Source organism: Neoarius graeffei, chromosome 20 (genome assembly GCF_027579695.1).
Source record: "Neoarius graeffei isolate fNeoGra1 chromosome 20, fNeoGra1.pri, whole genome shotgun sequence".
Taxonomy (NCBI): Eukaryota; Metazoa; Chordata; class Actinopteri; order Siluriformes; family Ariidae; genus Neoarius; species Neoarius graeffei.
In genome coordinates, this window is record NC_083588.1 from 53,795,994 (window position 1) to 53,818,238 (window position 22,245).

At 43.7% G+C, this 22,245-nt stretch overlaps 1 protein-coding gene across 2 annotated transcripts in view; it reads left to right on the forward strand.

Moving 5' to 3' along the window:
• Positions 1-22,245, forward strand: part of znf385c (zinc finger protein 385C) — a 295,378-nt gene that overhangs the window by 93,285 nt on the left and 179,848 nt on the right. The window contains exon 1 of one of the 2 annotated variants that reach the window (XM_060901988.1): positions 12,936-12,957. The exons of the other annotated variant lie outside the window; for it this stretch is intronic. The gene's annotated coding sequence lies outside the window, so the exon portion shown is untranslated. Of the gene's footprint in view, positions 1-12,935; positions 12,958-22,245 lie in introns of those variants that run through there. 2 annotated transcript variants of the gene reach the window in all.

Here is a 22,245-nt window from a genome sequence, read left to right on the forward strand (position 1 = left end):
CTCTCTCTTGCTCTCTCGCTCTCTCTGTCTCTCTGTCTCTCTCTCGCTCTCTCTTGCTCTCTCTCTCGCTCTCTCTCTCTTGCTCTCTCTGTCTCTCTCTCTCTCTCTCTCTCTGTCTTGCCCTCTCTCTCACTCTCTCTCTCGCTCTTGCTGTCTCTCTCTTGCTCTCTCTCGCTCTCTCTCGCTCTCTCTCTTGCTCTCTCTCTCGCTCTCTCTCTTGCTCTCTCTCTCGCTCTCTCTGTCTCTCGCTCTCTCTCTCTCTCGCTCTCTCTCTCTCGCTGTCTCTCGCTCTTGCTCTCTCTCTCTCTCTCTCTCTCTCTCTTGCTCTCTCTCGCTCTTGCTCTCTTGCTCTCTCTCGTCACACACACTAAAGAGAGAGGAATAACTGAAGAGTCCTAAACATGTTATGAATTTTACTTTGCCAAGTTCTGTTTGAAGTTCGAATCACTTTAACCAGAAATGCTGGTTAAATTCAGTGAAATCTGATTCATCAATCGCAAATTCTCAGTTAGCAATGACAGCACGCCGCTGCACTGATGAACCTCCTGTACGTTTGTATGGGAGAACAGCATGTTTTCATTTGGCCTTTAAAGATGTTTAAAAGTGTTTAATCTACATAAAACTGGTGTAGATTTAAGAATAAATAACATATTTACAGAATATATTGTTAATTTTGTGCAGCGTTGTGATGAGCTTTGAATTTAAGCTCTTTTTAACGTTGTGTGATGCAATCCACCAAACTCACGGGTGCCGCCATCTTGAATTTTTTAGTGATATTCATCACCGGTCCGTGTGTTTTGTTGTACAGTACAGTATTTTCCTGTGGGGTTTATTAAAAGCTTCAGTTAAAAATAAGTTTAAAGCTTATTAGTTTTTAAAGAAAAATATCAGGTGGATGTCATACCATTTCAAATCAGAACTCTGAATACAAATCCCGGAAATTCAAATCTCAAACATTTTGATTTGATGTAAATTAGACTAAAGGTGAAGCCTCCAGGATTTCCACAGAAAACTGGATGCATAAAGGCAAAAAAAAGGTTGAACATTTGCAAAAATGTCAGAGTATTATTACGTACACCACAGCTTCCAAGCTCCATATACAGTGTGTATGTAGTGTATATAGTGAATATTATAATTGGATGAAGAAAAAAAAACTAGAAGGGCCCTCGGTAGAGTGTATACTTCTGCCAAGCCACATATTATCAACCTCAAAATCAAATCACTTGAACCGAGGATAATACTATAGCTGTACATCAAATTTCATCAAAATCCATTCACTACTTTTTGAATTACTTTGAGAACAGATTAAAAAAAAGAGGAGGCAAAAACATAACTTCCAAGAAAGCTGGTGGAGGTAAAAATCTCGATAACCCATATCAAACATTTAACACTTATTCCACGAAATCAAGTCGTACATGAGCTGATAGCCAACGAGGCGCGTAGCACTGAGTCGGCTGTAAGCCATGTATGATGAGATTGAGAGGAATAACTTTTATTCTATCCACATTTACTGGATTTTGAGAAACGGAGCATTTTTATTTTTATATTTTGCAAATTCGATAAATAAAAACTTTATACAAAATGTCCGACAAAATCATTCTGCTTAGAATGTAAACAAACTGGCGAAATGGCAGGAGCAATTTGTGAAAAATGTGATAATAATGATTCTTGAAAAATAAAAATGATATGTTCTTACTGTCAAATAATTCTGTATTTTGTTGCACTTTTTTTGGTATTTTTTGGGGTTTTGTTTTCGAGTAGAGTTTTTATTTCATCCTCGGTTGGTTCACTAACACGGTCTGCCATTTTCTTCTTCTTCTTTAGGGTTTTTGGCGGTTTGGCGCCACTAACTGGGCTGGAGTGTGGAACAGGTGATATTTGTGTGTGTGTGTGGGGGGGAACTATATTCTTTTAGCTATTTCTGTTTCTTTTAAATACTTGATAAAGTGATATATCTGACTTGATGCGCATTGCCATTTTGTTTTTCTTTACTCATGGTATATGAGCTGATATCCTAGTCGTAAAGTAACCAATCAGAGCACGCGATTGCTCATATCAAGTGAATGTGTATAGAATAATTTGAAATAGCTGGGAGGTCCGTATCGTGAAATACCGTGACAGAGGTCTTGAAAGTACTAAGCGAGGCCCTCTGGGCCGAGGTCAGTATTCAAGGCCGAGGTCACAGTATTTCACCATACAGACCGACCTTAAGCTGGTAAATAATATATTTATTTTTTTCTTGACCAAATTCTAACAGAAAACGAGAGCGCCCGAAAGGGAAAACCGAGCCGCCATTTTGAATCCTCATTCACGGCTGTCATGCAAATTGCTTCCTCCTTGGTATACAAGTGCACTTCCATGACAGGAAAAAAACTACATTTTGCCGCCTATGTAGTCCCCTATTTATACAAAATTGAGTCATTCAGGATTCAGCCATGTTTTTGCTCGGTGTTAGCAAATTACAGGTTTTTAGCTTTCTCCTGAAATGTTTTCTTTTATTTCTTCTTCCTCAGGGTAGTAAAACTCGCTTTCGCTGTGAACACTGTCGTTATCGCTATCCATGCTGTAAAATTAATGCTATTCTCCTGAGAAATGCTGGCAAAAATTTATAAGCTTTTTGATAATCTTATAAATAAATCTTATAAAAAAAAAAGATAAATGTTCACAAAAAAATTCTATTATGTTTGTTGTTGTGGTGGCACGGTGGTGTAGTGGTTAGCGCTGTCGCCTCACAGCAAGAAGGTCCGGGTTCGAGCCCCGTGGCCGGCGAGGGCCTTTCTGTGCGGAGTGTGCATGTTCTCCCCGTGTCCGCGTGGGTTTCCTCCGGGTGCTCCGGTTTCCCCCACAGTCCAAAGACATGCAGGTTAGGTTAACTGGTGACTCTAAATTGACCGTAGGTGTGAATGTGAGTGTGAATGGTTGTCTGTGTCTATGTGTCAGCCCTGTGATGACCTGGCGACTTGTCCAGGGTGTACCCCGCCTTTCGCCCGTAGTCAGCTGGGATAGGCTCCAGCTTACCTGCGACCCTGTAGAACAGGATAAAGCGGCTAGAGATAATGAGATGAGATATTTGTTGTTGTTGTGAACGAGCGAGTCGCCAGAGGTCCATAACCGGGGTCCGTAACTGGGGTCCGTACCGTAGGATACGGACCCGCTCGCCAGCCAATCAGAGCGCAGGATTTGGACCGCGAAAAAAATAATCCTGATTATTATCCTTTGTATGTTATTCCATGAAATCTTTGACTCCTATGCGTTCTTCTCCACACATATACAATATCTTTAAACTTTTAATGATGCCATTGTCCCTCTGTCATTCATTATTTTAGCCTCACACTGCTAGGATTCATATAGTTTTGTCTTTGACCTGTTAACCAATATAGAATAACCCCAAATGGGAAAACATTGTAATTTCGTTTGTATAACTAGCTAATTAATGAAATAACACAAAGCTGTTTGTTCAGCAGGTTTTCTTTTCTTTTCGAAGCCTTTCATAGTCACACGTAAGCACGACAGGTAGTCTGTGAACAGCTTGATTCCTCGTGCTCTGCTCATACCAGTGGAATAATTGGTAAATGTCGGTGTAATAACGGACTTTGTGTATTTTCTGCAGTGTAATATAATTGGTTAATGGAACACCACAGTGCAGATGTGACGGTGCAAGAGTTCAGGTGGCTCTTCTGTTAGCTGATGAGGCGAGCTGTGTTACGTTGAGCTGTGTGTTTATGATGTTATTCAGCAAAGGTCACTTCACCGCAGTGCGTCCCGGGAGTCATGTCAGAGGATGTTGAAACGACATTACATAATGACAACGATGTGAATGTGGAATGCAACCAGCGTTCAGACTTTATTTTAATAGCATAAATCAACTTATATTAATAATAGTAGGAGCTAATGAATAATTAATAAGGATAATCAGGTGGAATAAAAAAGCTGGTTTTGCTCAATATTAATGGGTCATAAAACGAATGTCATCCACAATTAAACACCGTAGAAAATTAATGATTTTTTTTTTTTAAAGATTTTTTTGGGGCCCTTTTCACCTCCATTGGACAGGACAGTGCAGAGACAGGAAACAAGCTGGAGAGAGAGACGGGGAGGGATCGGGAAACGACCTCGGGTCGGAACCGAACCCAGGTCCCCGGATCCACAGCATGGCACCCCATCCACCCGAGCCACGACGCCCCAAAATGAATGATTTTTATATTAATAATGAATTAAGTATGACTATTTCTGTCGTTGACATTTACATCGATTTATGTTTAATGTTCGGTTAAATCGAGTGGTTGTGCAAATGAAATTTTTAATTGATTCAGCATTATGTTGTTTAATAAGCAAGTTTGATATCCTCTTGAAGCAGCGACTTTAGTATTTAAAAACCTGAATACTGGATTCATTCTATCATAAAACAGAGCTAACGTGCTTTTTCTGAGACACGTGAAAGAACGTGAGTCAGCTGCATCTTTTTGAGTTGCTTCACGGGATAACACACTTAGACGGAAGTGTTATCTGCTCTCTTCCGCGTACATGAGGTCACGGATGCACGCGATTGGTTCGTGCTGCTGTGATTGACAGGGGAGGTATCCAGAGAGCAGTGTTTCTCAACCACTGGGCCAACTAGTGGGCCGCGAATTGTTTCTCCAAGTTGAAGCTCATTTTTAGCAGGGTACAATTACTGGGTTGCATCCGACGTTATATCCGCCTCGTTAGATACGCATGACATGAAGTGGTGGTCAGCTGAGCTCACTGTTCACAAAGCGTTACTATCACTGGAGCACCTTGCTAGTCATTAAAATGCCCTATGCTTGTGTTGTTTTAGGCTATTCAAGTCGAACAAACTGTGAAACTGATAAAAGTTTTTTCCAGGTTCCCTGTGAAGTGATAAAAAAGCGTGAAAGAGCAAAAGAGTTTACCAAACGACGGCGAGAAAGGTGGCTCTTGAATCTCAAAGGGAGCAGAGTCGAAGAACACTCAAGTTTGTAGTGATTACTTTGTGACAGGTGTGTAAATTCCTCTGATTTATTTTGTTTGGATTCGCAAATGACTTTTCTCGCCATTTTCCGTTATTTCGTGATGCTTTGAAGTTCAGGAGATCAAAGTTACTGTTTGATCGTGGTCACCATATTGTAAACTCATCTCATCTCATCTCATTATCTCTAGCCGCTTTATCCTGTTCTACAGGGTCGCAGGCAAGCTGGAGCCTATCCCAGCTGACTACGGGCGAAAGGCGGGGTACACCCTGGACAAGTCGCCAGGTCATCGCAGAGACAAACAACCATTCACACTCACATTCACACCTACGGTCAATTTAGAGTCACCAGTTAACCTAACCTGCATGTCTTTGGACTGTGGGGGAAACCGGAGCACCCGGAGGAAACCCACGCGGACACGGGGAGAACATGCAAACTCCGCACAGAAAGGCCCTCGCCGGCCACGGGGCTCGAACCCGGACCTTCTTGTTGTGAGGCGACAGCGCTAACCACTACACCACCGTGCCGCCCCTATTGTAAACTAACACATATATAATATGCATAACACCCAGGGTTTTCTGTGGATCATTGTAAATTATTTACCTGGAAGAGAAGAGCAGGGAGGATTGAGAACCGAACAGCTGTGGTTTGTTTATACCCGATACTAAAACTTGTAGCATCCTAGCAACCATCGCAAAGACACGTACAAAAAGCCCAGAAAGTCCTACTTACCCAGGCATAAAGAACACAGGATTTATCTTGTAGTGTCCTGATTCCCAGATCTTTAACCCAGCCACATATAAAAAGTTGTTCTCTTCCATGCTCTTCCACGTTTTCACTTGTGTGTCCGTGTAGAACGATGTCTGCAGCACCAGGGAGTTTGAGATGTCGGTGAACTCAACAGATGGATCATTTTCCAACTCATAGGAAAAAACCTTTGTTAGCGTGTAAGGATCTAATCCCATTGAGTGGTTTCTATAGGCGCTTCTTTTGAGTGTACTTCTTGGTTTTAATAACTTGCTTGTTTGCTGAACAGAAACATGGCAATAAGTTCTTGTGTTAATGGACCAGACTCCACTTTTGGATCATTAATCCCTTTTGAGTGAGAATGCCCTGCAGGCATGGTTTGGCTTCTGGCACATCCATACAGTTTTAATAACAATACCTACATTACAATTAAAAACAGTTTGTTTTTATTGCATTTGTTTAATTCCTGGGCTCCCATCTGTAACAGGGAGTGGTGTTGTGTTCTATTCATACATTTTACAGTAGATTATTAGATTCTAATAGAATAGATGAGCCAAACTAATGGGGGATCTTTTTTTAACGGGCCCCGACTTGTTACAAGTATGAATAGGTGGGCTTTAAAGGAGAAAAGGTTGAGAACCCCTGCCTTAGAGCATCCCAAGGTGTCATTGGGGTTCGAGCTCACAATCTTCCAGTGATGGAGAGAACACTTTTCTGTTCCCACTCAGGAATTTACTGTGTGTATGCAAATGTGTTCATTGTTGTGAGGGATTTTAATATGCCAGGTGACTTACTAGCAACTGGACCACTATTTTTCCTGCTAATGGGTTTGTCTTGTAATTATCCTAATGAACATAATTAGAACATTTTGATTGAACTTTCAGCAGGGATTTGTTGCCTGGTGTTGCCTTCATATTGTGAACATGGTGTTTAAAAGAAGCATTATTCGGTGCTCGGATCAGGTTTACGCTGAAAATACAAAAACTGGTTTCATTCTGCTGCTTCTTCTGTGTCCGTCAAACACAATTTGAGGAAAAACAGAGCAAAGGTGGACAAAGTACCCAACTTCATTACTTAAGTCAAAGTACAGATCCCACTGGTCAAATGTTACTCCGATACAAGTAAAAGTTTTCCAGTCAAATTTTTACTCAAGTTGAAGTACTGAAGTACTCGCTTTTAAAAATACTTAAGTATTAAAAGTACATTTTCTGTCAACGCATTGTTGTATTATTGCCACAACGCTTACAAAACCTAATGCCGTTACCAAAGACAGAAATGTGAATTCACAAAATGAACGCATGCCGTGCCATCATGGTGGTTTAACGTTAAGCTAGTAGCTAGTCAGTGAAACTCCATCTGACATGCTAGCAAACTCTTTTCAAACTCGAAATCATATTGGGTAGCTAACGGTACTAGAAAAGAAAGATTTCTACATTGTTTATTTGGCAAGATTATGCTAAAACGCATTTCTGAAAGGACTTCAGATAAGTTAACGTTATTCATGTTAGCGTAACTCCGTTTTACCTGCTAACTAACAGTGTCCAAGTTAACCAGCTATGTGTAAACGTTAGCCGTGGACAAGGCTCCGGCAACTTGGCGGCCAAATCCATAGAAAGTCATTTGACTAACCAGACTGCATAGCTATTGCAATGTTATCACTAGCTCTAAAAGCACAGACAACTTCGTTGCAAGCTTTCTCTTGGAATAAAACGTTTATATACCTCAATATGCTTCCGCAGGTCCGACGGTGAGTTTTTGTAGGCCGTGATGTGCTCCGTTTTAGGCAAACAAAGCAAACATTTAAAACTAAACAAATCTTTAGTCCTTTCAGAAAACTGAAACATGGGTTCGAGGTATGGCCACGGGTGTGTGTTCATTCTCCAGAAGAACCGCCTCCTTCCATTCTGCCATCAACTGATCGTGTTAAATAACGCTGCTGAGAAATCATTGAACTTGATTTTATACAGTCTATGGACGTGACGTGACCCTAGTGATTACTGATAGTGTCTCGGTGTCACCTGTGAAAAAACCAAACACGTTTTAGAAAAGAAAAGAAAAAAACATCCACTTTCAAAGCTGCTTCATATGCCCCTTTTCCACCAAAGCAGTTCCAGGGCTGGTTCGGGGCCAGTGCTTAGTTTGGAACCGGGTTTTCTGTTTCCACTGACAAAGAGCTGGCTCTGGGGCCAGAAAAACCGCTTCCAGGCTAGCACCAGCTCTTTGCTGGGCCAGAGGAAAGAACCGCTTACATCAGCGGGGGGGCGGAGTTGTTAAGACCAACAGCAATAAAAAGACCGCAAAAGATCGCCATTTTTAAGCGACGAGAAGCAGCAGCTGTACAAACACGAAGTCATCCATTATTATTATTATTGTTGTTGTTGCTGCTGCTTCCGTGTTGTTTTTGCTTCGATATTCGCGCCAAGGTTTATGCAAACGTAGCGACGTAACTGACGTATACAGCGACGTAACTGACGTATACAGCGACGTAATGACGTGGCTTCCCTTAGCACCGCGAGCTATGGAAAAGCAAACTGGTTCTCAGCTGGCTCGCAAGTTGAACGAGTTGTGAACCAGCACCAGCACTGGCCCCGAACCAGCCCTGGAACTGATTTGGTGGAAAAGGGGTAAGAGTGACAAGTAACGAGGACCTTGACAGAAATGTAGTGGAGTGAAAAGTACGATATTTGTCTTTCAAATGTAGTGAAGTTAAAGTCATAAGTTTCCAAACAAAATAATACTCGAGTAAAGTACAGATACTCAAAAAGTGTACTTAAATACAGTCCTCAAGTGAATGTACTTCGTTACTGTCCACCTCTGAAACAGAGTGATCACTTGTAAAAACACTTGAGTGTCCACTTTGTGGTCGAAAACGTTCTTGTCTCTTATATTACATAAAGACAGTGAGGAAAGTTGCAACATGCATAACATTCTCTTCACAAACTATTTGTGCCGAACAGACATAGCTTTCTGTTTTCAGAGAGTCGTGCTTGATCATTTTTAATGTCGCATAAATTACTAAGTCCTTTCGGATGATCTGTAATTAAAAAATGTTAAAGTATGCAAAGCCGGACACTAAACAAACACAACCACAGAGAACCGTTTGTTACGGTCTGAACTGGTAAAACGATGAAACAGTTAGCAGCTGTTTAAATTTCCTCTCGTCCCGACTGATTTGAGACACACACTCACAAAAATGCAGATCCTGAGCAAATATATCCAACCTCACATCGGTCCTGCCGGTGGCTTTCAGCAAACAGATTAGAGCAGAAACATCCACCCAGTCATTCAGGTCTCGACCTTTTAGGCTAAGGCTAAAACCTGCGTGAAAAAAAAAATCATATTTATTCTGGCCAGTTTAGAGTTTATCTTCTCACTCAGATGGACAGATTGCTCACGCACTTCATGACACAAACAGTTTTAGGATTTTAGCGGCGGAACATCAGCGGTGTCGTTTTTCTGCCAAAAATCACTGAGCAGGATTCCCTGTGTGCTCATTCATCAAAAGCAAAAGTAGTGAGGAAGCCATCGATAGCTTGAACTTGTCCATATGTGATGTGGTCTTAGACAGAGTTAATAGCACAAAATTTCTGGGAATTATCATTGATGATAAGTTAAAATGGTCGGATCATATAGATCACTGCTGTAAAAAACTCGCCAGTGGACTGTATGCATTGCGTATGGCACGAAATATTCTATCTGCATGTAACATGAAAACTTTGTACTATAGTTTAATCCACCCTTACTTACAATATGGAATACTGCTTTGGGGGTCAGCGACAAAAACTTGCTTGAAACGCATCAGCGTCCTGCAGAAAAAAGCGATAAGAATAATAACCAACTCCAGATATAATGAAGCATCCTCTCCACTGTTTAAAGAACTGCGTATATTAAAATTAGAAGACCAGTTTAAACTCCAACTTGCAAAATTCGGCTTTCTTTTTAGTTGTCATAAATTACCGCTCCCTCTGTGTCGAAAATTCAATTTTAACCACGACATTCACCCCTATGATACACGTCACCGACAAGATATCCATATAAACCCATATAAAACCAGTACCGTCCACGACAGCTTCCTTCACCTTGTCCCTGAACTCTGGTCAAAACTACCTGTAAATCTCAAAGACGCCAAATCCATTAAATCTTTTAATTCTAGGGCTAGGCGGCACGGTGGTGTAGTGGTTAGCGCTGTCGCCTCACAGCAAGAAGGTCCTGGGTTTGAGCCCCGGGGTCGGCGAGGGCCTTTCTGTGTGGAGTTTGCATGTTCTCCCCGTGTCCGCGTGGGTTTCCTCCGGGTGCTCCGGTTTCCCCCACAGTCCAAAGACATGCAGGTTAGGTTAACTGGTGACTCTAAATTGACCGTAGGTGTGAATGAGAGTGTGAATGGTTGTCTGTGTCTATGTGTCAGCCCTGTGATGACCTGGCGACTTGTCCAGGGTGTACCCTGCCTTTCGCCCGTAGTCAGCTGGGATAGGCTCCAGCTTGCCTGCGACCCTGTAGAAGGATAAAGCGGCTAGAGATAATGAGATGAGATGAGATGAGATATCCCAGAAACTACATAGTCGAGGCAAATGAAACTGAACAGGCGTAATGTTGAGCAATATAAGATTTATTCCTCAAAATTTCAATGAGAAATTCAAAGATATGTGGACTCCATGAACAATTTCACAAATTTTCAATATTCGCGAACCCGCTCGACCGTCTTTTCCGACGCTGGGGTCGTCCAGATCCTTTCGCCCTGCACACACAGCCTTCCTTTTTGAACTTTTTGTGCCGTGTCTAAATCTGACTTGCAGTTGGTGCATTTTTAGAGAATTCTCTCATAAGAGATGAGAATTCTAGGGCTAAATACCACTTATGCGAAAAATATTAGTCACCACTTACTGTTCTTCCCCACCTAAACGTTTTAATGGACAATAATACAGTCATGGTACGAGTATATTTATGTCATTTTGCTGTCAATTTTCTTTCTTTTTTTTTTCTTTAAATTTTTTCCCTTGATTTGTCCCATATGGTACAATATACTAACATATCTTGAGTTTTGATTATTTCTGTGTATTTCATTTTTTTCGTTAATTTTACTATTTTTGTCTTTTTTTTTCATTTCTTATGACTTTTCTTTTCTCTTCTCTTTTTTATTTTTAATAGGGTGTCCTCCAGCCACACAAATGTAAATAATACTATTGGATGTATATAGTTAATTTGGCTGACAGACTATTAGTCTTTGGGGGTCACCTCGGAATCACGTTTTGTAAATTTTATGTTCAGATATATGTATGTGTAAATATGAATTTCGAAATAAACCATTCATTCATTCATTCATTCATTCATTCATTCATCCAGAATGAAATACGCGCTCAGAGCTGTCCTGCTTCAGCATACATTTGCTTCTCGAGGAACTCCTGATTCGTAGACGAAACCAGTGATCAGGACATTCAGGACATGCTCACACTTTTGAGCATTAAAAATGAATATCTTTTTATTTGATTAACTTTGAGGCCTCATCAAACGTTACACCTTTTATAATCCCAGTTGTACAATATGCTCTTTAGTATGAAGCGTTTTCTGGTTACTACTCTGATCACGTTCAAAATTCAAGCGTGAATAAATTTCATTTACCTGCACAAACCGAGTCAAGGTCTCTGAACATGCAGATTTTATCTAAGGGGGGGAAAAAAAATCCCCTTTGGTTAGTGAAAGTGATGCACTGATTCAAATCTTTCCTGTTTAATCAATTACAGATACAACAGTTTCGGCTTATAAAAATATCAGCCGATCTTGATACTGATCAGCGTCATTCGATATCATCATGCACTTCAGTGCGAATTTAGACCAGAAAATTTGATTTTAGTTCAAGCCCTTTCAAAAGATAGTCAAAGTCAAAGGAACTTTATTCTCTTTTAATAATAAAAACTAGCGATATCCTAAACTGACGTTTCGACATCACGGCCATCATCGTCAGAGCAAAACAAAGTGTTTAAGTAAGTGATGAAGAGTTAGTTCAAGTTTTTATCAAGTCCCAAAAGAGTGCGTCAAGTCAAACGTATGTGCTAAGGTTTTTATTTGATGCACTCTTTTGGGATTTGATAAAAACTTGAACTAACTCTTCATCACTTACTTAAAGCAGATACGCAGAACCTTTATTTTTAAATACATTTCTGAGTGGATAGTATCTCCATCCTTGACTCTTGTATGCTGCATAAATGGGAATTTTAAAAATATATATTTTTGAGAGTTAAAATCAACCGCAAAGTTGGCATTCGAGCTGCCCCGCTGAGCCAGCCAGCCCTGAGTGCGTGACGTCACAGGGGTAACCGGTTTTAAGGCCGAGGCCTTTTACAGCTTGTTAGAACCTGTGTCTGTCTCAGTTCAGATGCGTTGACGTAAGAGCGCTCTGGAGCAGGGTTAAAACAAACCACACGAGTTAAATCAATCTGGTTTATTCAAGCACTGCTCAACGATACACAGAAAGAGCAGGGTTTATATACATCAGAAGCTTGCGTGACAAGATAAGTAAGGGGCTCGGGGGCACAAGGTCAACTCACCATATAAGGAGTTGTTTTTATTATACATGAAAGAGCAGACCATACACCCCCTAGAACAGGAGGAACCAGGAATGTGGTTTCAGCGAAACTAGAAGGTACAGAGAAAATAAAAGAGTATGTTCTCGCGATTATGCACGTTTACCAGGGTGTGAAAGGGTCATAAAGCTCAGGACAGCTATGCACGAGAACACACACAATCTTACAATCCCCTCTTTTATACTTTGTTTACAGAGTATAACTACAGTTTAGACTCTAACGTATTGACAGACATAACAAGACTGATTAGTATGTTGTTTAGCAGTCCAATTGGCAAATCGCCAAAAAACGTTGTCCTCGTGGCTGGCTTGAGCGGGATTCCCTGCTCCAAGCGCTAAGACCAATACCAGAAGGAAAGTCATACTGGTCACTGACTTTGTTCTTTCTGTGTCCACAGGATGTAGATAGTTGAAGGTAGCCCAGGCTCACGTGTCTTCCAGATTCCTCAGTTCAGAAGTCTGCGGGACGCACCGACCATCCCCTCTTTGTAGATCAGCCGAAACCGGATCACTCCGGATGCTGGAAAGGGGATCCCTGAAAAGGCCGTCAGCTATTGTCACAGCAACTTTCTGAAACACAAAAACCTGTTAAGCATCAACAATATAGATTCAATTTACTATTGGAGCCTTCTTGATTCGGCTGGCGTGGATCCACTGTGGAAAAAGGTCAGTTAGTACAGCCGTTCGAGTTACAGCGAGCACATCCGTGGGTTCACTGTAGGGTGGTTCCTCCAAAGGAGCGCCTAATTTCGCAAATTTCTTTACCAACACTTTATCCCCTACCTCAAAGGGGTGAGTGGGTGCCTCAGGAATGGGAGGCTTTTTGGAATTTAGTCTCGTCCAGTACTCATCCAACACCCGCATGAGACCCACGGCGTACTCACTGAGATGTACATCAAGATCACTCGTTCCTATAGCCTGCATACCTCTGCGCCAGGGTGTAGGAAAAGGCCGGCCCATCACGAGCTCGTACGGAGACAGGTTGTCGAGGGCCACTTGAGCGGTCATTCGCATGTCAGCGAGAACTAAAGGCAAAACTTGTACCCAATTTTTAGTACCAGCTTCTTGCATGGCTTTACGCAGCTTACCCTTGATTGTTCTGTTTGCGCGCTCCACAATGCCGGAGGATTGTGGATGGTACGGGATGTGGAATCGCCAAAGGATTTTTAGGTCCTTACATAGTTCTTGGGTCACCTTAGAGGTGAACGGCGTACCTTTGTCAGAGTCTATCCCTACCGGGAGACCATAACGCGGAATGATTTCTTGCGTCAATTTGTTTACCGCCGTGCGAGCGTCTTCTTTCCCGCAAGGGAAAGCCTCCACCCATCGTGAAAATTTGTCGACCATGACCAAGAGATACTTAAAGGGGCCCTGTTTTGGCATGTGAGTAAAGTCAATCTGCCATTCCTGGAACGGCGTGTCAGGTATGGGAAGGTGCTGATGTACCGCGCCTGGTTTAGATGGATTATTCTGGGCGCACGTTAAACATCTGTCTAGAATGTGATGTACATCGGTGTGTATTTTGTCGATGCAAAATATTTTGGATAAATCCTCCACTACCCCCCTTCGTCCGCGGTGAGTGGGACCATGAAACTCGCGGACGAGAAATGGAGTGCAATGTCTAGGCAAACAAAGGCGGCCCTGAGCATCGATCCGAACGCCGTCAGACGGCTGCGCGCCGCATGAGTCCCAGAAATGGTTGTCTGAGGCCGAAGCGGAGGCCTGGAGGGAGATCAAGTCAATGTCCGGAAGAACGGCACTAATCATACGGCTGGATGAGACCAGGGAGAGAGTAAGCGAAGGCGGAAAAACACCGGAGGCAGCCGCGGCTTTGGCAATGCGATCGGCGAGAGAGTTTCCCCTGATCTCAAAAGAGTCCCCAATACAATGAGCACGAGTCTTAACAATGGCTAAAGAGCGCGGGAGAAGACACGCTGTAATAAGATCAGTAACAAGCGAAGAATGAGAAATGGGCTTACCGTCTGCAGTGGTGAACCCACGCGAAGCCCAAATCCGACCAAAGTCGTGAGCAACGCCGAAAGCGTAACGTGAGTCAGTGTAGATAGTGACGTCTGTGTCCTGAGCAATAACACATGCACGGGTTAGAGCGTATAGTTCGGCAGCCTGAGCCGAGGAGAAAGGAAGAGAAAAAGCTTCAACAGTTTCATCAGGAAGGCGGCACACAGAATAACCACACACGAAAACGCCGTCAGAGGGGCGTGAGCACGAGCCGTCCACAAACAGCGAATCACCTGAAAGTAACGGGGTGGAGCGTAAGTCGGGGCGGATACTTGTCTCGAAAAGAATGCTAGAAATGCAGTCGTGTGTTTCAGAAGGAAGAAAATCATCCTGTGAATTGAGGAGGCGCTGAAGCGCGTGCGCGAGAGAATCAAAGGAGGAGGAGGGCTTAACAGTAAGGTTTTCGGTGGCCAAAAGAATAGACTCGTATCCAGAGCGACGCTGCGCAGATAAATGCTGGGTACTGAGGTTCTTTAAAACGTGCACTACATCATGTGAGGTGTGGAGAACGAGCGGGTGAGACAAAACCAGCCGTTCAGCGTCCGTGACCATGACAGCACATGCAGCCACCGCCCTGAGGCAAGCAGGGAGACCCTGTGCCACAGAATCAAGAGTTTTAGAGAGGAACGCACAAGGCCGCATACCCCTATGCGTAAAAGCAAACAGGGGCTGTGTCTCACAGCCCACAGGGACGCTGAAAAAGGCAGAACAGAGGTCAATCACAGAGAAAAACGCATGTTCACACGGAATCGAGGCCATAAGAGAGGGAACGTCTGGAACTAATGGGGCGACTGGGATAATTAACTCATTAATCTTACGCAAGTCCTGGGTGAAACGCCACGTGCCGTTGGGCTTCTGCACCGGATTCACTGGGGTGTTATAAGGGCTGACACAGGGAACAACCACACCTTGCTCTAGGAGAGAACATAAAACATCATCAATGCCAGATAGCTTAGCGGGGGAAAGGGGGTACTGTTTCACATACACAGGCGAGGAATGTTTAATGACCGCCTCGTAAGGGGTACACTTAACAAAGCCCACCTCGTCCTTATGTTCCGCCCAAAGAGAAGCTGGAAGGTCAGAAAGAGAGGGTGTGAGGTGGGTAACGGCACAAGCAGCATTGAGAAGGTTATGGGGAAGAGAAAGGGAGGTGAGGGCAAGAGCAGCCGACGAAGTGTCGTCTGGTATGTCAACAACCATGTGTGAGCCACTAAAAGAAATAGAGAGCCCTAGGAGGCTCATGAGGTCCCGTCCAAGCAGGTTAAAAGGGCAATCTGGCATGCAAACAAAAGAGTGAGAAAACTTCAGTAAAGGATCAATGGCGCAAGTGACAGAAAGGGGAGGCGTGCAACTGGAATGGAAAGGAACCCCTTCTATTCCCACAGAGCTTACAGACCGTGTAGATAAAGGACCCGCATATTCCCTCCCCACTGAGGACATGGTAGCCCCGGTGTCGAGTAAAAAAGGATATTCAGTCCCTGCCAGGCATAAAACAATAGTGGGAAGATCTTCGTTAAGAGGGGAGCTGAATAAAAGATTTAACATAGCAACGGTCGGGGTTTCATCGCTCTGAGGGCAGCCCTATGGGCGGGAAAAATCCCTCTGCCCAGAAGGGCTCGGGGCAGCGTGAATGGCAGGTTTTTCACGTTCCCGTTCATCACGCTGTCTCGCATGGCACTCTCTTATCCAATGTCCCTCTTTTCCACAATAGTGGCACTTTCCATTTCTCCTCCCTCCCCCGCCGCGCGGTCCCGTTCGGCGACCCCTCTCCTGTCGTCCCTCCGCTCGTCCGCCCGGCACGACGGATAAACATGCTTTATTCGTTTTACAGTCTAAAAGACCATCGCTCTCCAACGTGCGCACCCGCTCCCCGGCCTGACGGAGGACCAGATTATTCCGGTCACTCCAGTGATGTTTTAATACGCTCTGTATTTCGGGGCGACAATTAGACAGAAAGGTGGACAAGAACATTGGGTTCGGGTTTGCCAAATCAAGTTCAAGACCTCCCAAATGTTGCCAAACTTCCCCAAAGCGTTTCCAAAAGGCCGACGTCAGCTCAGAACGCTCCTGTTTGCAATTAGTGACCTGTGACAGGTCTCTATTTGCTTGTTTTAAGGCGAGCAGGTATCGCGTCAATTGCTCACGAAGCTGCTGCAGTGCGTTCGGCGTGTCCTTCCAAAAGAAGGTAGTCACGGTGCGCCGACGCGGGCGACCGTCATCCCCTTCATACTCTTCCTTAATATTTTCAGCTTGATCATTGACGGGGGCGAGAACCTGAACGTTTTCTAACAGGGCTGTCTCATCATATGCGCCTCCTAATTTATTTTGCAGAATAAACCGGTAATCAGCTCCCGTAAGCTGACAATTACGAGAAACATTAATTAACTGATCAACAAAAAGCAAGGGCTTATCGGGTGACGGAAGAAGCGAGATGATGTCCTTAAGAGCCGACGGGGACGGGGGAGTTATATCAATACCACTGCGCTTTGCAACCCATACACAAGCAGCGTTTTGTGGCGGATAAGGACGCGAGCCGGCGTCTGGACCCACACCATCGGGATTATCCCAATCGTCATCATCAGTGTCATCATCGGTATCGTCACTACTTTCTTCGTCTTTGCCGTTCTTGGCTGATGCAGGCGCACCCTTTATCCCTCCGGGACGCTGCCCTCTGTCAACCGTGGGGGGGGGGCACGCAGACACAGCAGCCAGGGACGGATAAATTTTAGGAATCGTTTTTGCAGCTGACGGCGATTTACCAGTAATTTTTCCAGCCTTACTATAAGGTGGAGGTTTACTATCTAACGAGGCTGGAGGAGCAGAATGAGATTTGGATTTTCCTAGCGCCGCCTCCTCCGTTTCCTTGGTGACGGGTGCAGCCCGAGGCTTCGGGATGGATTTCAGGACTGAACGGGGAGTATAAGCCTGTTTAAAATTATCCCAAATCTTCTTCATATCATACCATTTGGCATATCCTTCCCGCATATACGGGCGATCCCAGCCGGGGTCCCCTAATCCCTCATAAATCATGCGATAGGCCGATGCAAGATAACCAGGATCGAAAGTACCTCGGCGAGGATATGAAGGAATTTGAGGGTTGGCCTCAGTCCAACCTGCCAAATTATCGAGCCAGGGAGAAACATAATAAGCAAAACCGCACCTAGTCATCCACTCGGCCGGGGTTTCCCCTGGCGCAGGCTTAGGGAACGAGCTTCCCATCGTACAATGACAACAAACGGATCTGAAGAGGAACAGACAACAAATATAGTACAAATTTGTATAGCGCGCTCTTCCTGGACTCGAACCAGGGAAAACTGTCCTCCGTAGGACACTACGAAACTACTGCCAACCAGGTAGTCAATCAAACATGTCTTACCTGATTGAGAGTATCACGTCGGGGTCACCAAATTGTTAGAACCTGTGTCTGTCTCAGTTCAGATGCGTTGACGTAAGAGCGCTCTGGAGCAGGGTTAAAACAAACCACACGAGTTAAATCAATCTGGTTTATTCAAGCACTGCTCAACGATACACAGAAAGAGCAGGGTTTATATACATCAGAAGCTTGCGTGACAAGATAAGTAAGGGGCTCGGGGGCACAAGGTCAACTCACCATATAAGGAGTTGTTTTTATTATACATGAAAGAGCAGACCATACACCCCCTAGAACAGGAGGAACCAGGAATGTGGTTTCAGCGAAACTAGAAGGTACAGAGAAAATAAAAGAGTATGTTCTCGCGATTATGCACGTTTACCAGGGTGTGAAAGGGTCATAAAGCTCAGGACAGCTATGCACGAGAACACACACAATCTTACACAGCTATAGACCAAAATCATATCAATAAAAATTCATGGTGAAAGTAAGAAATACCGTCACCGACTTGCTCAACTAAGACTGATTTGACTTCATTGATTGTGGGTTGACTCTCATTAAAACAGGATGGGTGTTATAACTTATGCAACATACATGTACATGCATGCATTTTCACTGATAAAACATAAAAGGCTAATTAAATAATCAGATGAACTTAAGCAAATTAAATAATCTTATACCGGTAACTTAAACACACAATACAAGTTACATGTATTAATCTAAATGTAGGTAAACAATGTGTTGTTTTTGTTGTTTTCTTATCCAAATGAGAGTCGGAGCTTACCCGTCTGTGTTCTCGCTTCTTGAAGGCCGACCTTGTGGCTGATTGTTTTGAAACAATCTGACTTTCAGTTGTTTGTTCAGGTCTCCATTCATTCGCTTCTTCCACGTAAGGGCGAGATGGCAGCAATATCCAGTTTAGAAATCAGACGGCTGCTACACTCATTCTCTCCATACTGTGTATTCCGCCATTACTGCTCGGCTCAGGCAATTACTAAAACCCGGGATGGAACCGGACATCACCGGTTTTAGCAACAACCACGGGAAGGTCACTGCCCGAGCGATATGTCCCATCCCGTTCCGTCCCGGGTTTTACCAACAACCCTCGGCTCACTCCGGGGGAACTGGTGCAGCTGAACTCACTTTAAAATAAATAAATACTTTCCTTTTCTTGTTTTTATTTTCCTTTAATTGTTGGGACTGCACCCTCTTTCAGTACGGGCTTATAGCCAACGCTCCTCAACAGATCAGAGGTCTCGTACGAGTCTTCAGTAAAATGTGCAGAGCAGAGGAGAGACCACTTCATAGCCGCTCAATGTGCCCGTGAATTTCTTGCAAAACGCGTCCAAATCTTTGCAGTTTGAACATTCTTGGGCCATGAATGCAACATAAATCCACCTTCTGTCGTGTTGCTGCACCGGCCAGCAACACACCTACATGGAATGGTGATAAATTAGCTCAAAATGGAGGATCGGAGTTGCAGTCAGCTCTGTGTTTTAGTATAGCGGAAATGGTGATGAGACCGATAGACTTCCTGCTGTGACGTTACGGACGTCAAGGTCATTCACTCAGACCGCTACCTATATGAATCACTTTAATCGTAAAAATTACTGTATCAGATTTATTGTTTACGCTTAAAACTATTCCTGTGCCATTCTTGAGGTCTCCAGGCATTTATAAACGAAAGTGAGGCCATGGCTCTGCGTATATGCTTTAAACACTGTATGTTTCGCTCTGATGATGATGTCAATGACGTTAAAACATCCATTAATTATATCGCTAGTTTTTATTATTAAATGTATAACAAAAGTTGTTTTAATTGAGAATTTTATTCTCATTTTTTCTAAAATGAGAACTTTATTTCTCTTTTTTTTTTTAAATTCTCATATTGAACAACCGAATGACACAATGAGCCCTGCATTACTACGTTACACACTTAAAATAAAAAAAGATATTAAGGAGGACCCTCAGTGCAATTTGGGAACACGAGCTGGAATAAAGCGGGTTAAATGTTTTTAAGGAGCAGAACGTGACTTAATGCAAATACGAGCGAGGATGGCTGTGCGCTCCTTCTGGCCTTCAACATTCAGAGCCGGTTTGGCTGTGATGCGACTTGATGCAGCAAAATGTGACAAATACTACCTGAGCTCTCTCCAAGCAGGGCCGCGTTAACCCTTGCCGAGGCCCTGGGCAGACACCCCCCCGAGGCCCCACCCCCGCCTGCTGTCAACTGCGCTCAGCAAATTCACCCCCTCAGATGTGCCTGGGCAGCACGGTGGTGTAGTGGTTAGCGCTGTCGCCTCACAGCAAGAAGGTCCTGGGTTCGAGCCCCGGGGCCGGCGAGGGCCTTTCTGTGCGGAGTTTGCATGTTTTCCCCGTGTCCGCGTGGGTTTCCTCCGGGTGCTCCGGTTTCCCCCACAGTCCAAAGACATGCAGGTTAGGTTAACTGGTGACTCTAAATTGACCGTAGGTGTGAATGTGAGTGTGAATGGTTGTCTGTGTCTATGTGTCAGCCCTGTGATGACCTGGCGACTTGTCCAGGGTGTACCCCGCCTTTCGCCCGTAGTCAGCTGGGATAGGCTCCAGCTTGCCTGCGACCCTGTAGAACAGGATAAAGCGGCTAGAGATAATGAGATGAGATGAGACGTGCCTGTCTAACTAGACACAGAAACTTAAATAATGACAGTGGCACAATTAGAAACACTATTGAACGATAAAACTTTATATCCATCAACACCTATTTAATCGAGAAAAAGCAATGGTGAAATAGGCAACTGCATGGTGAAAAAATCCATCAAACATCACGGTTAACAAGTCTGGTTAACTAAAGTTTAGCTTCAAGAAGCCTTTGAATGAGTGAGTCAATGAACAACATGTCAAGAACATAACCTCGGCCTACAACAGTTTCTTTAGTATTCAGAACAAGAACATTCATTTGGTATATAAGCGTTCGTTTTCATTTTGGAATCCAGGCGACTTTTAACTTGTGAAAACAAAGAGCAATAACAAAGAAAGAAAAATATCTTGCTTCTCAGAAATAAATCTCAAAATGTTCGGCTATGTGAAACATTTCATCCTTTCACACACGTAATGTCCCAAATAGCAGTGGCACACAGCTTTGCACATTCAGTTTGACAGCCATGGGTCAACTTACAAGGGCACTTTCCTACTTTTCTGGAACGCGAAGTCATTAATTAAATCATTGAACAAAAGCTGGCGTAGCGTGTGAAGACATAGTGGACAGTGATCATATTGACAATGACGGGTGATTTATGCGACGGGACAAGGTGGGCTTCCTTACGGGTGGCGAAATGCATCAAAAATGTTATCAATATGATCAAAACTTCTGAAAATATCGTTTCATATTTTCCGATCTGGGCGGCACGGTGGTGTAGTGGTTAGCGCTGTCGCCTCACAGCAAGAAGGTCCTGGGTTCGAGCCCCGGGGCCGGCGAGGGCCTTTCTGTGTGGAGTTTGCATGTTCTCCCCGTGTCCGTGTGGGTTTCCTCCGGGTGCTCCGGTTTCCCCCACAGTCCAAAGACATGCAGGTTAGGTTAACTGGTGACTCTAAATTGAGCGTAGGTGTGAATGTGAGTGTGAATGGTTGTCTGTGTCTGTGTGTCAGCCCTGTGATGACCTGGCGACTTGTCCAGGGTGTACCCCGCCTTTCGCCCGTAGTCAGCTGGGATAGGCTCCAGCTTGCCTGCGACCCTGTAGAAGGATAAAGCGGCTAGAGATAATGAGATGAGATGAGATGAGATTTTCCGATCTCGCTATCCCCGAGGCCCCCTAGTGGCCGAGGCCCTGGGCAGCTGCCCATGAAGCCCATTAGGATAACGCGTCCTTGTCTCCAAGGCACAAATTGAAACTAAAGATGAAATGCAAGTCCGGTAAGGAAGAGAGAAAAGTGTTATGAAGTGAAATGTTGTGTCAATATTAAATGACTATGAGGAGGGAATTAATAAATACAGCTGTTGAGCCTGTAGATTTTCTGTTTGTTTTTTTAAATCCTACTTTAAATAAATTAAATCTCATTAAATTGTATTACATTGCAGGTTTAGTAGTTGCATTTCCTTGTGGTTCAACTGCAGCTCCGGTAATACAGGGTGTTTTAAAAAATTTGATAGTGTTTGAGATGTACAGTGGTGCTTGAAAGTTTGTGAACCCTTTAGAATTTTCTATATTTCTGCATAAATATGACCTAAAACATCATCAGATTTTCACACAAGTCCTAAAAGTAGATAAAGAGAACCCAGTTAAACAAATGAGACAAAAATATTATACTTGGTCATTTATTTATTGAGGAAAATGATCCAGTATTACATATCTGTGAGTGGCAAAAGTATGTGAACCTCTAGGATTAGCAGTTAATTTGAAGGTGAGATAAGAGTCAGATGTTTTCAATCAATGGGATGACAATCAGGTGTGAGTGGGCACCCTGTTTTATTTAAAGAACAGGGATCTATCAAAGTCTGATCTTCACAACACATGTTTGTGGAAGTGTATCATGGCATGAACAAAGGAGATTTCTGAGGACCTCAGAAAAAGCGTTGTTGATGCTCATCA